The 13,835-nt window shown below is 32.1% G+C and overlaps 1 pseudogene; it reads left to right on the top strand.

Annotated features, from left to right (window-relative positions):
* The window catches only part of LOC141492236 (myosin regulatory light chain 12B-like), a 56,582-nt pseudogene extending 48,206 nt beyond the window's left edge, over positions 1-8,376 (top strand).
* Positions 8,377-13,835: the final 5,459 nt, after the last annotated feature.

The following is a 13,835-nucleotide window of genomic DNA, read 5'->3' as shown; positions in this document are numbered from 1 at the left end:
TGTTTAAGCCCTTTCTCTGATGCATATAAACTGGGGTAACATATACGAGTCACTTACTTCTTTGAGTTTCAGGTATTTAAGACTAAAAGTTATAGAAATTGGAATTCCAATATCAATTAAATATCAGATTCTTTGATAAATTATACAAAGCAAAATCTTGAGATTAGTATAACATATATTTTAGAGGACCTGCTATTTATATTAGTATTCCAGTGATGTTCTCATTATATCATAGAAGTAAAAGCATACTTAAGATTTTAAAGTTAAATAAAATTTTATCTCAATGTACTTCTGTTTAATCCCTTTAGAAATCCAAAAAGTTAAACAAAAAAGAAATCTTCATTGAAAAATATGGTTTACATTTCATAATTTTTAACAAAATTAATAATAAGAATTATTAAAGTAATATATTTATATTGAGTTAAAGTATCTTTTTATTTTACTATTACATAGTCTTCAATGAAGTCCACTACAAATTAGAATATTTAACTGATGGCAAGCAATGAAATGACAATTACAGTTTTATGTAAAATTGTTGAGAAATAATAGCTTACTTTTAATGATTTCTCTCTTTTTTAATCATGGATCCTTTCTACAACTCTGACTCCATCATGAAAATACATTGTTTCTGACCTCAGACAGCATTTTGGAATATTACTATTCTTACTCTTTGAAGATAACATCTTCCTTTTTGCAAAACACAGAGATATTTATATACTAATGAAATAACTACCTGATCCAAACATTAAATTTTCTACTATTGTCAATAGTGAATAATAAATAGTAAAGTAAACTGACATCTGTCCTATAATGGAAATTAGGGTTGGGTCTGCTCAGGTCCCAGATAACACCAAGGACAGCTAGGTAATGCAGTGGAGAGAGCACTGGCCTTGGGGTCAGGAAGACAGTATTTGGAATTTGGTCTCAGACACTTGACACTATCTAGCTATGTGACTCTGGTCAAGTCACTTGACCCTGATTGCCTTACATTCAGGGTCATCTCTATTTATCCTGATCCATATCTGGCCACTGGATCCAGATATTCTGGAGGAGAAAATGAAGTTGGTGACTTAGTACAGCACTTCCCTCACTCAAACCAAATTTACATGCTTGTCATGACGTCATCTGTCTGATGTCATGTTCTTCAAAAATGAAGGACAAAGATCAGATGACACACTTGTTTCATATCACTAAATGCTGCCTGAGTATATCTTACTCATCCAGGATAACCATAAGCCTAGGTTCAATATAAGTGTCACATAGATGTTGTAAAATGAGAATAATGATTTCCTGTCGAGGATTAGTGAAGAAGTCTCTTGAAAAACACAAAGATGGATGTTCAATCAGATCAGATTTCATAGTATCTTTGATTTAATTCCTTGTTGACATAGAAATATGCCTCCTAACATAAAATTTTGGAGGTTAGTCTGGTTATTGCAGAGGCAAGAATGATATTTTTGTGCCACTCTTATGGATAGATAGTAAGCCCAACATTGAAGAAATAGCCCCCTAAGGCCCAAACAAAATTAATGACATTATATCATTTATTTGAGGTTGGAAGATAGCAAGGAAATGGATAGTTTAAGGAAGAGAAATGCAGCACAAGAAGCATGAGACTGACCTCTGATGGTAAGAAACCCTGAGAAATGACAAGCATGAAATTCCTTCCCTTTTCAATCTTTTACCTGTCAAAAGTCTATTCATTCCTAGAAAAATAAGCTCCATTCTCTTCTTGTATAAAACTTTTCCAGAACATTTTTTGTTCAAAGTGATCTCTGTCTTATTTGAACTTGCACTGTTTACTGTTTGTGCTGTAAAAATAATTCACTTAAATATGTTTCTTAAAAATCCCCCCACACACACACACAATGAAGATGTTTGGAGTATCCATTAGAGGTGAAGAAACTAGGGAAGGAATTGAAATAGCAAGTTATGATTGTATTATATGTGAGAGGTAATGAGGGACTCATCTGAGGAGGGTGATAAGTGTAGAGGAGAGGTGATAAGAATTGCAGTGAATATCCAACTGGCAAAACTTTATAGTTGAATGGATGTGAACAATGAAGGGGATGGATAAATTGTGGGTGAGTCTGAGTTTGCTAATCTTGGTTAAAAAGAAAAAAAAATGAGTCCTTGATAGAAATTGTGAAGAGACAAATAATAAGTATGGTTTTGGATATATGGAATTTGAGGAGAAGATGAGATATCATAGCAAAAATGGCCAGTTGGTATTTGTCAAAAACAGGAATTCAAAAATATGAAGGGAGTTTGATACTCAGATATGAGTTGTATCTACGTGGACATAAAAATTGATGTCATGAGGCTAACAGACAAAAGAGAGAGAGAGAGAGGGAGAGAGAGAGAGAGAGAGGGAGAGAGAGAGAGAGAGAGAGAGAGAGAGAGAGAGAGAGAGAGAGAGAGAGAACTAATTTATGATTGCAAAAAAGTGCAATTTATACCTCAACTAACTTAATAGTTCATTTGTTTTTGCTAAATGCTTCATAGGGATTTTGTTCCTCCATCTTATTTGGCATCTTTGCCCTCCTCTTATTTTCAAATTCAATAATAATTAACATGAGAGCATGTTTTTGAAAAATAACCATCATGTGGTTTTGTATACCCATATTAATAAACCATCATTATATATACCAATTATTCAACAAATAATAGAACATAACAGTAGTAACAAACATGACCAAATAAATTTCCAAAAGACATGAAGGAAAGGAGTCATAAAAGTAAAAAAGTTCACCAAATCAAATCCATAAATCTCCCTGTGACTAATTATTTTGGCATATGTTCCCTCATATAAATATTGCTCTTACCTTTGTTTACAAGTTACTGAACAGTCAGACCATGAAAATGGTCTTACATAATAATCTGTTACCATAACACTGTTTGAATTCCTTTTTATAATGAGGAAACTTGGCACTTGTTTTACTTCTCAGTTAACAAAATGAAAAAGGTTTAGGCGGGAAAGTTCATTATCAGGCTTTTTCTTTCATTATTAATAGTGGGAGAAACATTAAATTTTAGATCAAGTTTTTGAACAGTAAATAAAAAAGAAGCTATGATATTCTGTTTGCGTGTGTGTGTGTGTGCCTTTATATAAAGTCCTAATGCACACACACACACACACACACACACACACACACACACACACACACACAGAGAGAGAGTGAGAGAGAGAGATTTTAGAAATGAAAGTTCCTTGTTTGTTTAACATTTTTCCAATGTTTTAATTAAAAGAACTTAAGTTACTCCTGGAAAGGTCTAAGTAGTCAATTAAAATTTTATATTGCACTTTATTTAACCAATTGTCATTACTATAAATACAATCACATTTTGAAATGAGTCCATTTATGAGTTTGGAATGACTATTTGTAATTTTAAAAAATGCTTTTAGTGACTCCAGTGTTTTCCCTTTTTTTCACCTCATTATCCTTCAAATTTCAAGAATTATCAAGAAGGAATTATAAAATTTGAGAATTTAGAGATATTTTAGAGGTTTCCTACTCTAATTTCCTATATCATAAATTCTTTTCTGCCATTCAATTTCAGATAAATGCATTTTTTCTTAGTACAAGACCCTAATTTTTCAAAGGTAGTAATTTTTAAGTAGCTGTTTCAAATGAGTAAAAAAGCCAAACCAAACAGTACACAAAAATTCCTTATTTTGGTTCTAATTTTGCTTGCTGAATCTTTAACAAATAGTTCTGTCATATTCCTTGAAATATTTAAACATAATTACCATATCCTAAATTGTAGGTCTAAATTTGTCACTTTCTTCCTCAGAAACCTACAGTTACTCTTTATTGTCCACCTCCATAACTATGGCATTCTTGTCTTTCCACAAATTGACTCAACTATAGGTTTATAATCTAAGTTCATTTCATCTTAATTCCTTTCTATAAACTCTACAATATAATCAAACTTGATTTATTTTTTTCAGACTGAATTACTCAAACTTCAGCTTGTACATTTGCATACACCATCTCCCACACATAGAATACATTCTTCTTTATACTTGAAGTTTGTTTGTTCTACTTGCAGTCTTCACTAGATGTTACCTCCTCCAAGTTCGAAGTGATCTTTCTTTAAAAATCTTATGTAACTGTTTGAACCATTCAATGTCTAGGAGAGCATCTTATAAGTAGCACTTAATAAATGTTTGCTTTGTTCAACTGAATTATCTCACTTAAGTTTTTTTTCCAGGCTCAGTTCTTTGAATTATTATTAATGTTATATTCTTTTCAAGGCCCTTTCTTATTTGTCCACTGTGGCCATATTTTACTTTTCTAATGTCTTTCTTAAAAAAGATATAGCTAGAACATTTTTCCTTCATGGGAAAATTGGTTGACTATGGATTTGGAATATTATATATGCTATTAGACATGGTTGATAAATTGGACTTTGCTAGACTACCTTTTTTTCTTCTTTTAAAATCTTTTCTACATTTTATAGCTCTGTGGGCAGGATATAAAAAAATTATACTCAAAATGAAGGGTATTAAAATATATCAGCAAAAATATTTTTAAAATTAAAAAAAATTAGCTGATATTGAATATAATTCATGTATGTGGGATACATCATGGCTAAGGTTTCCATTTACCTTGACACTATGCTTTAATAATAAACTGCTTATTACATTGGCTTTATTGTCAAAATGCCTTGCCTATGAATTTTGGATTACCACCAGCATTATTAATCCCATCTTTTGGGAATCACATGAATAAAAGGAATATATATATACATATATGTGTGTGTGTGTGTGTGTGTGTGTGTGTGTGTGTATGTGTATACACATCAGGAAAGTGGCAAGTAACCAAAATGTCAGAAAATGTTTGGGACCAGAGTTTCATTTACTTGCAAGTGATCTTGTGATTTCAAGAGTTCAAGACCTTAATGAGTCATCCTAGTTACAGGGATGTATAAAACTTAGCAATATTCCAGATTTCTGCCAACCTGATAAAAATGTAATAAAATATAAATAAAAAAAACCATTTGTACATAGATAATATTAACATGTAGGTTTCCAAATAAATATGTAGGCTATAAGGATCCTTATTAACAGTTTAGTGGATGCTTTTTCTATTTGAGTTTGACTCCATTTTTAGTAAATAATTATAGCATTAAAATTTTCCTTGTTGAAACATTTCTTGCTATAGAGCTCTTACAGGTGATAAATTATTTGTTACAATTTTATTTCCTCAACCTTGTTTGTGACTTCTTCTGATATTTTTAAATATTGTCTTCTACTATGGACATATTCTGGAATGACCCTTAGTGTATCAATTCTTACCACCCTGAAACAATCTACATTCCCTATGGTCCACTCATCATGGAGTTTTCATCTTTGCTATCCTCCTAAAATGACTGATTTTTCTCCACATACTACTCCCTTATTTTGTGGAACTCCCAGGACAATTTGCTTCAATTATAATAAAAGCCTTGCTTCTGGTATACTCTGATCATAAGAAACATGTATATTTTTACTGCTGGTTTATGCTGGAACTGTCTTCAGTTTTTGGAGCCCCTATAAGAATATAAACTTGAGGGAAGGAACTATGATTCTTTACAGCTTGTATCTATACAAAATCTGGTGCATAGTAAGAAATTAATGCTTATTTTCTTCCTTTCTTTTTTTTTTCTTGTTCTCAGAGAAAGTTAGGAACTCAGAGAAAGGAGTTACTTCATTTTTTCCCATATTCTATAGAAAATAAAAATTACCCCCACCTCCATTGAATAGTGATTATTTTCTTCATTGTGTTTCTAGGAATTAAGTACATAAGTGGTGTATGAGTAACCCTCTGGACTTTTAAATTTTAATATTTATTCTCAGATGTTGTTTTATACATTTTAAGTTATTTAAAATATTTTCAGGGCAATTGATTGACAGATACTGGAGTGAGGATTCACATGGGATCATAGAATTATGGTCTGTATATAGATCTTTTATTCCTGCATTGACTATTTATCTATTTATTTCCATCCATATACAAATGCATATTTTTAAGTTACAAAATTTCCTTCCATTCTCCCTTTCCATCCCTCTCCTCAGTGGCAAATAGTCAGATTACCATTATACATACATATTTTTGATTAACATGTTTACAGATTAATTATATTATATTCGGTGTGAGGAATTAGTATTAAGGGAAAGGGATACATAAGAGATAATTTTTATAAAGGGTTCATCAGATTCAAAAGAGTTGAGGTTTTTTATGACTTTTGCTTTGTTTTGTTTTTCTTCCTCAGGATGGGGATGACATTGTCCATAGCCGGTCTATTACAGTTGTCCTAGCTCTCTGAACTACTGAGAGGAGCTGCTTCTGTCAAGGGTGTTCATCTCTTAATGTTGTTGTTAATGTATACATTGTTCTACACCCTTTGTTCAGCATCAGACCCCATAAAGTCATTCCATGCTTCTCTAGATTATGGCCATTTATAGTTTCTTATAGTATTCATGTACCATAACTTGTAGCAATTCCCCAGTTGATGGGCATCCCTTCAATTTTAAGTTCTTTGCCACTGCAAATAGAGTTACTATGAATATTTTGGAACATGTAGGACTTTTCCCTTTTTTATAATATCTTCTGGATATAGACCTAGAACTGGAATTGCTGTGTCAAAGTGCATGAACAATTTTATTGCTCTTTGGTCATAGTTCCTTATAGAAAGGTTGAATCCATTCATAACTCCATCAGCAATGCATCAATGTCCCATACTTCTACAGCCTCTCCAACATTGATCATTTCCCCTTTTTCTCCAATCTGAAAGATCTTGGCCAATCTGATAGATATGAAGTGATATCTCGTTGTTTTAATTTGTGTTTCTCTAATCAATAAAGATTTGGAACACTTTTCCATTTGATTATATGTAGCTTTAATTTCTTAATTTGAAAATTTTCTGTTCATATCCTTTGACCATTTATCAATTGGGGAAGGTCTGCATATAGATCTAAGGCATATTAAGGCTTATGACTCCTGACTCTTGCTGCTTTTCTTTTGATCTTTGCACTCTCTCCCAAGCCCCTGTCATTGCTAAAACCAGAAATTACAATATTAAAAGGGAGTTTCCATTTGGAAATAGATATATAGTCATTGCTATTCAGAATGATGGTGGTCTTGGAATAAATGAATTAAGAATTAGGGAAATTAATTAATCAAATGAATATATGGAAAAGGAAGAGACTATTACAAGTAGCTAAGCTTTATAAAAAAACAAGTGCTGTCTGACTAAATACATATTATTTTTTGGCAGGTTAACAACCAGAGGAATGCTATAGATATATTTCAATTATATGTTAACAAAACATGTGGCAAAGTCTCATATACCATGATTGTGGAAAAGATGGATTGCTATGGGCTAGATCTCAATTCAGTTGTGTGGTTGCACAATGGATTGAATGACTAAACCCAAAGGGTATTCATTGATGATTGATTGTCATACTGGAAAGAGGTTCTTTAGAGATTTCTCTAAATATCTGTGCCTGACCCAAATTGTTGAACATTTTAAACAATGTTTATTGAAAGCATAGTTTGTATTTTTTTAAAATATTTGATGAGGGGACACCCTGGTCACTGTCACCTCAGAGCTGGTCGCCTCTGGTCTTGCGCAGGAGGAGAAAGTCTTGAATTTTGCTTGGTTTCTGTGATGGTGGGATCCACTAGCCAATATGTCAAGCAAAAAAGGCAAAGACAAAGACCACAAAGTAGCGTCTTCAACAAGAAACTTACAATGTATTCACTATGTTTGAGCAGTCACAGATTCAAGAATTCAAGGAGGCTTTTAACATGATTGATCAAAACAGAGATGGTTTCATTGACAAAGAAGATTTGCACATGTTTGCTTCCTTAGGAAAGAATCCAACTGATGCATACCTAGATGCTATGATGAATGAAACTACAGGTCCAATAAATTTCACCGTGTTTCTTACTGTGCTTGGTGAGAAATTAAATGGAACAGATCCAGAGGACGTGATTCGAAATGCTTTTGCTTGCTTTGATGAAGAAACAACAGGCACCATTCAGGAAGATTACCTGAGAGAGTTGCTGACAACAATGGGGGACCGATTTACAGATGAAGAAAATAGATGAGCTATATAGAGAAACACCTATTGACAAAAAGGGAGATTTCAATTATATGGAGTTTACACTCATTTTTTTTAGGGGGTTTTTTTTGCGGTTTTTTTTTGCAAGGCAAATGAGGTTAAGTGGCTTGCCCAAGGCTACACAGCTAGGTAATGATTAAGTGTCTGAGACCAGGTTTGAACCCAGGTACTCCTGACTCCTGGGCCGGTGCTTTATCCACTATGCCACCTAACCACCCCTTACACTCATTCTTAAACATGGAACAAAATACAAAGATGACTGAAGGGAATCTTATTCATGTCAGTTATTCCTGTTTCATCCCCAAGACTTTTTTTTTCCTTGATATAATCTGCTGCATACACTTAGCTTCACAGTCTTGGCTTTTTCTTATATATTTATTCTAGGTCCTTCTCCTATAATGTTTATGTAATCAGACTGGAAATGGGGATGATGCTGTAAATTGTTTTGAAAAGAGTTTGAGAATTTAAGAAAAAAAAATAATGAATGTTAAAGCCCAGAAAAAAAAGAATCTCAATATATCTGGTTTTGCTAGATTTTTACATTTTTCTAATATAAATGCTATTTTGAAATAAGATTATGCCAGTTCAAAGTAAAATATCATGGCAAGTTAAATAGATGTGTGGGGTTTTTTGGAATTATTTTTGGGAGATTTTCAACTTTACATGGTTCAGATCACATGGTCAAGCTGGTTTGCCAATATGAATATTGAACATTGTACATCTGAACTTAAAATATTTAACATTAATGTGAAGTAAAAACTGGTATGCCTGCTTGGACTTTTGTCATGCTTTTAGTAAGTTCAGAATTTTAGATTTCATAATTAGTAAAATTCTTCAGAAGGTTTTTTTTTACTTAACATTTTTACCATTTTAATTTAATCCCAGAGCATGAGGAAAATATCTGAAGCTTGCTGCATTTGCCCCCAAGGTCTAGATTGCTAAAATTCATATCTGACTGAAATGAGTGTTCTTTGAAGCCCAGTATGGTCTAACCTAATTTAGGTGAAGAATGTATATAGGTCATTTTTTATGACAGCACTGCTGGTTTATTCCTAGTTATTTGGGAGTGAAACAGCTTCAGCTTACCAATCAATATATGATTAGAAATTATATTGACCAAATTAAGACAAGAAAAGTATGTTGTTCTTTAAGTGACCTCTAAGGTTTTGAGAACATAAATTGAAATAAAGTTAAGGGGAAACCCGAAGGGGAAAATCAAGACCAAATAACTTGGCAACTGACATTTTTTTACAGCAAATAATCCTTGCGATAGAATGAAATAAATTTTATTAAGATTTCCTTATGAATTTGTAATCAGTATTGCTCAGCTTTCTCAAAGGGATTGTTTCATGTTTTAATTGTGGGTGGCACATACGACAGCAACTGATAAATTAGATGTTAAAGTAATTGCACATATTCAAGTCAAGGGGCATCACACATTTCTATTGTTTTAGGCAATAATATTGTAACTCCTTTTCTGATTTTAGACCAGAATGTCCTTGGCAATTCATATAAGACTCATAAAGATACTTTGATTCAGCCAGCAGAAGAGGCAAAGGATTCCAGACAATAGTATTTTTTTTGATTCTGATATTTTCATTTTGAAGAGAATTGTATACAGAGATTTAAAATGCACAGCATCTATGACACAAGCCTATTAAGAGCACATATCAAATATCTCAAGTCATAGGGCAATCTTCCCCACATGGAGCACTGATAAAAGAACTATTCAGAGGAAGAGAGAGGATATGAGAGTATGACAGTGGGGACTTCTGATGATTGTCATAACTTTGTATTTTACAATCTGCTTCCTAATAATGTTACTACTTTTTTATTAAAGTTGTTTTATTTTGTTAACATCAGCTTACAACTGTATCATTCTTTGCAAATTACATTTGTATATGCTATTTAATCCTCATACCAGAAGAGAGGGTAGACAGCATTTACTGAGTAATACTTTTGCAAAATTATTGTTATTGAATGACAAACCACTATTAGGTCAATGCATAATCTGTTTCATTCCTTTAAATGCTTAGAATCTTGACTGTCACTTGAGCAAATCATTTCTCATCTTTAGGCCTCAGTTTCATCATCTGTCTGTCAAATCAATTGACTAGATGATTCCTAAGATCTTGTGCTGTAGCATTCTAACTTTTCTAAAAGAACGGGGAAAAAAACCCTTGAACTACCCTTGACTTAAAAGGGGAAACACCTTACTTTCCTGTTAACAGTTTGCCTCATCACCCTCCTCCCACAGTCATTACTTCAGTTTTGCCCTCTCCACAACTTGGAGTCAAATATAAAATAACCCAAAATGTATAAATTCAGCAAAACCTGTTAACATGAAATTTTACATTTAATTTGGATATTAAAAGAAATCAATTTAAAAACAATATGTTGATGATTTGAAGTTGGGAAGGTTATCTAACATAATAGGTAATAGGTCATGATCCAAAAATATTTTTGGCAGCTCAAAACATTGAATCAAACAGAACAAAATGATATTTGTTATGTATAAATGTACCCTTACAAATGCTTTTTTAATGTGAATTCCTTTAATATTTTTCAGAAATCAAAGTAGATTTTACTAAAAATTCAATGTGTTGTTATATTATTGCACTTTTTAATAAAAGGTATTGTAGTGAATAGAGCACCAGCCTTGGAGTCAGGAGGACCTGAGTTCAAATCTTCCTCAGACACTTAATAGTTACCTAGTTGTGTGACCTTGGGCAAGTCACTTAACCCCACTGGTTTGCAAACACCCCCTCCCTAAAAAAAGTTATTCTAAATCAACTTCTAAAGTACAAGATGATACAGAACTGGATAGAATTTCATTTGAAAATGATATAGGCTCTTAGAGGACTGGAAGTTTAATATCAATCAGTTATAAGACAACCACAAAAAGTTAATGCTATTATTACCTAAATTAATGTACAGCATCCAGGATTGGGAATTTGGGTTAATGGTGAATAGTCATTTTTTTGCTTGGCCCTATTTTGGAAGTTTGAACCTAATTTTCCTCAGTTCTTTCAGATTCCACCCATGAAAAATGAAACTAATATCTTATTTTTTTCTGTACAGTTGTGAAGATGCTGCCTCTCTTTTATAGATAATTGCTATTAACTTATAAACTCTAAATCCCCAAAACTTACTATATTCTTTCCCTTCATTCCTTTGTTCCTTTTTCCCTTCCTTCATTCTTCTCATTTTCTTTTCCTTTCCTCTTCCTTTTTCTCTTTTCTCCTTTCTCTTCCTCCTTCACTCTATTTCATTCACTTTTGAAAAATCTAATTGTTTTGTTTAAATGGTACTACATCTTATAACTTGATTAGTTTTTTGTTTATTCCTTTAAAAAATACAATAAAATAAAACTAAGAATATGGACTTTAGTTTTTTTCTTTACTTCTATATAGAAATCAAAGATAAAGTAGAATAGCAATCAAAAGCTAATAGCATTGAGAAGGTTTTTGGGTTTTCTTTTCCAAAAAATTATTGAAAAATATTCAGAAACTCAGTTTCCTTTAGTTTGCTGAACCTAACATAATTTAAAAAATCTTTTTACTTTTTCATGTTCCATAAAAAGTCAGACTTAATTTTAAAATAGAAATTTTTGATCTTCACAATGCTTCACAAAGCTTTTCTCTTTAAGCCTCAAATTGTCTATCCATCCTTGCCTACAGAATGGTTATATTCTTCTGAGTTTCCCTAGTGGGGAAAAGAATGCCTTCTCAGTAATTTATAGCAAAAGGTTAAATATCTCATATGGATATATATAATAAGATATAAAATCTGGGAAAAGTATCACTGTGAATGAAAAAGAACTAAAAGAATAGGAAAAATAAGTTTGAAATTAGTATATTTATAAGTATTATAATAAATGTAAACTTTTAAATAAATTATTTTATTTGATAAAGAGCAAATATAAAGACAGGTTCCAGAAATTTGAGATACTAAGAATTAAAATTACTGACTTTTTTTTGTTCTAATTAGCCAATAAACAAAATAGATATTTAGAGTGCTTCTAGGTGCCCATCACTATGCTACACCTCACAGAGACAAACAAAATTATAACAGTGTCTGCTCTCAAGGAACATTTTGTAATTATGCAAAAAAGAGAAAAATTCATTAATGAGTCAAATCAGGTCAGATTACTATACTTTCTCATTTGATGAAAATTTTTCATGCTGGTGTTCAATTTTTTAATGTGCCAAAACAAATAAATCATTTACCTTATCTTTTCACATAATTAACTAGTTATTTGGTATTTCAGACAAATCTATACAACCCAAAGATTAAGCAATTGATAATGGACAATCATCTATATTAATTGATCAGTGGAAATTTCTAAATAGATTAATATTTTATCCTTTTAAGATTTTTTCTTGTCTCACAATATTAGTCCATCTTTGTCTTCCTTTTCTATTTCTGATATCTCCATTTCTTGTCTGATTTTCTTTTAGCCACGCATAATGTAATTATGGATTTTATCTTGTGCTCAGTGTGATAACGTAAATATTCTTTTTCAGTTATGCCCTTTCCTTTAAGGAGTTGATTTATTATCCAATTCCCTACTTATACAACATGATTCCTAAATCTATCCTTTTTCTAACCTGAGATCCAAACCCATGTACTTGATCATCTACTTGATATCTTACCATCATCTCGAGCTCAGTAATGGCTTACTAATTTTTATTCCTCAAATAATTTCTCCTCCTTATCTTACTTCTCTTCTCATTAATACTATAATCTCCCATTAATATTTGTCTTTTCTTCATTATTTCATAGTCTTTAGTATAGTTCAGTAGATCTATATAGATCATGTCACTAGTCCCTTAACAAGACTCATTTGCTAAATAATGCCTTATTTCAATTTAATTTCTAAACTTTTTCAGTTAAATCTCCTTTTCATCATTCATGGTTACTCCTTTAAGTATTGTAGAAGGCCAGCCCCAGGGAGTGATATTCACATATACTTGGTGAGTTTTTCCATTAAAGATATGTGTGGATTATTGCTCATTGTATGAGTCTGTTGATTTACCAGTGAACCCTGATTTAGTATAATCTGTGCCTCCAGAGGTGTTTGTAAAAGGTTTCTTGGATAAAGAAGTATGCAGATTTCTAAGAACAAATATTGTAAATTTACCTAGGAAATTGTAAAACTGGGTCTTCTTTAACTGGTCATTCCTGAGAAAAGTTTTTGCTATAAAAAGTCTGAGTTTCCAAAAATAAAGTTGGCAGATTTTCACTTCCCAACCTTTCCTGTTTGGGTATGTTTGTCCACCTGACCTGACTCTCGGAGATTCATGTCCAGATCCACACCAGAGCTATTGTGGGAGATAAAGTATAGCAAAGGGAAACAAACAAACAAACAAAAAAATAAACAAACAAGAACACTGCTTTCTTGCCCCTTTCTTTTCATAAATATTTAAAGATTTTTTTTATATTCTTCAGTTTCTTAACTGCCTGATTTTTAGGGCCTTTCATGCGTGTCCTATCTCTCTGCGCTTACTTTATCTTGTCCCATCCTTCCTGAATTATGCTTCAGCTTCTTAGAACCCCTTTTCTCTTAAAGATACAGAACCACTTAAAGAACTGCTTCTACATGAACATTTTCCTAATACTCACTTCTAGTGCTTTACCTATAAAAAAAACAAACAAAATCCCCAAATCACATTGTATTAACTTGCACATACATTATGGATAATATACACTTTTTAATAAT

Source organism: Macrotis lagotis, chromosome 6 (genome assembly GCF_037893015.1).
Source record: "Macrotis lagotis isolate mMagLag1 chromosome 6, bilby.v1.9.chrom.fasta, whole genome shotgun sequence".
NCBI classification, from domain to species: domain Eukaryota; kingdom Metazoa; phylum Chordata; class Mammalia; order Peramelemorphia; family Peramelidae; genus Macrotis; species Macrotis lagotis.
This window is presented reverse-complemented; position numbering and strand designations above follow the sequence as displayed.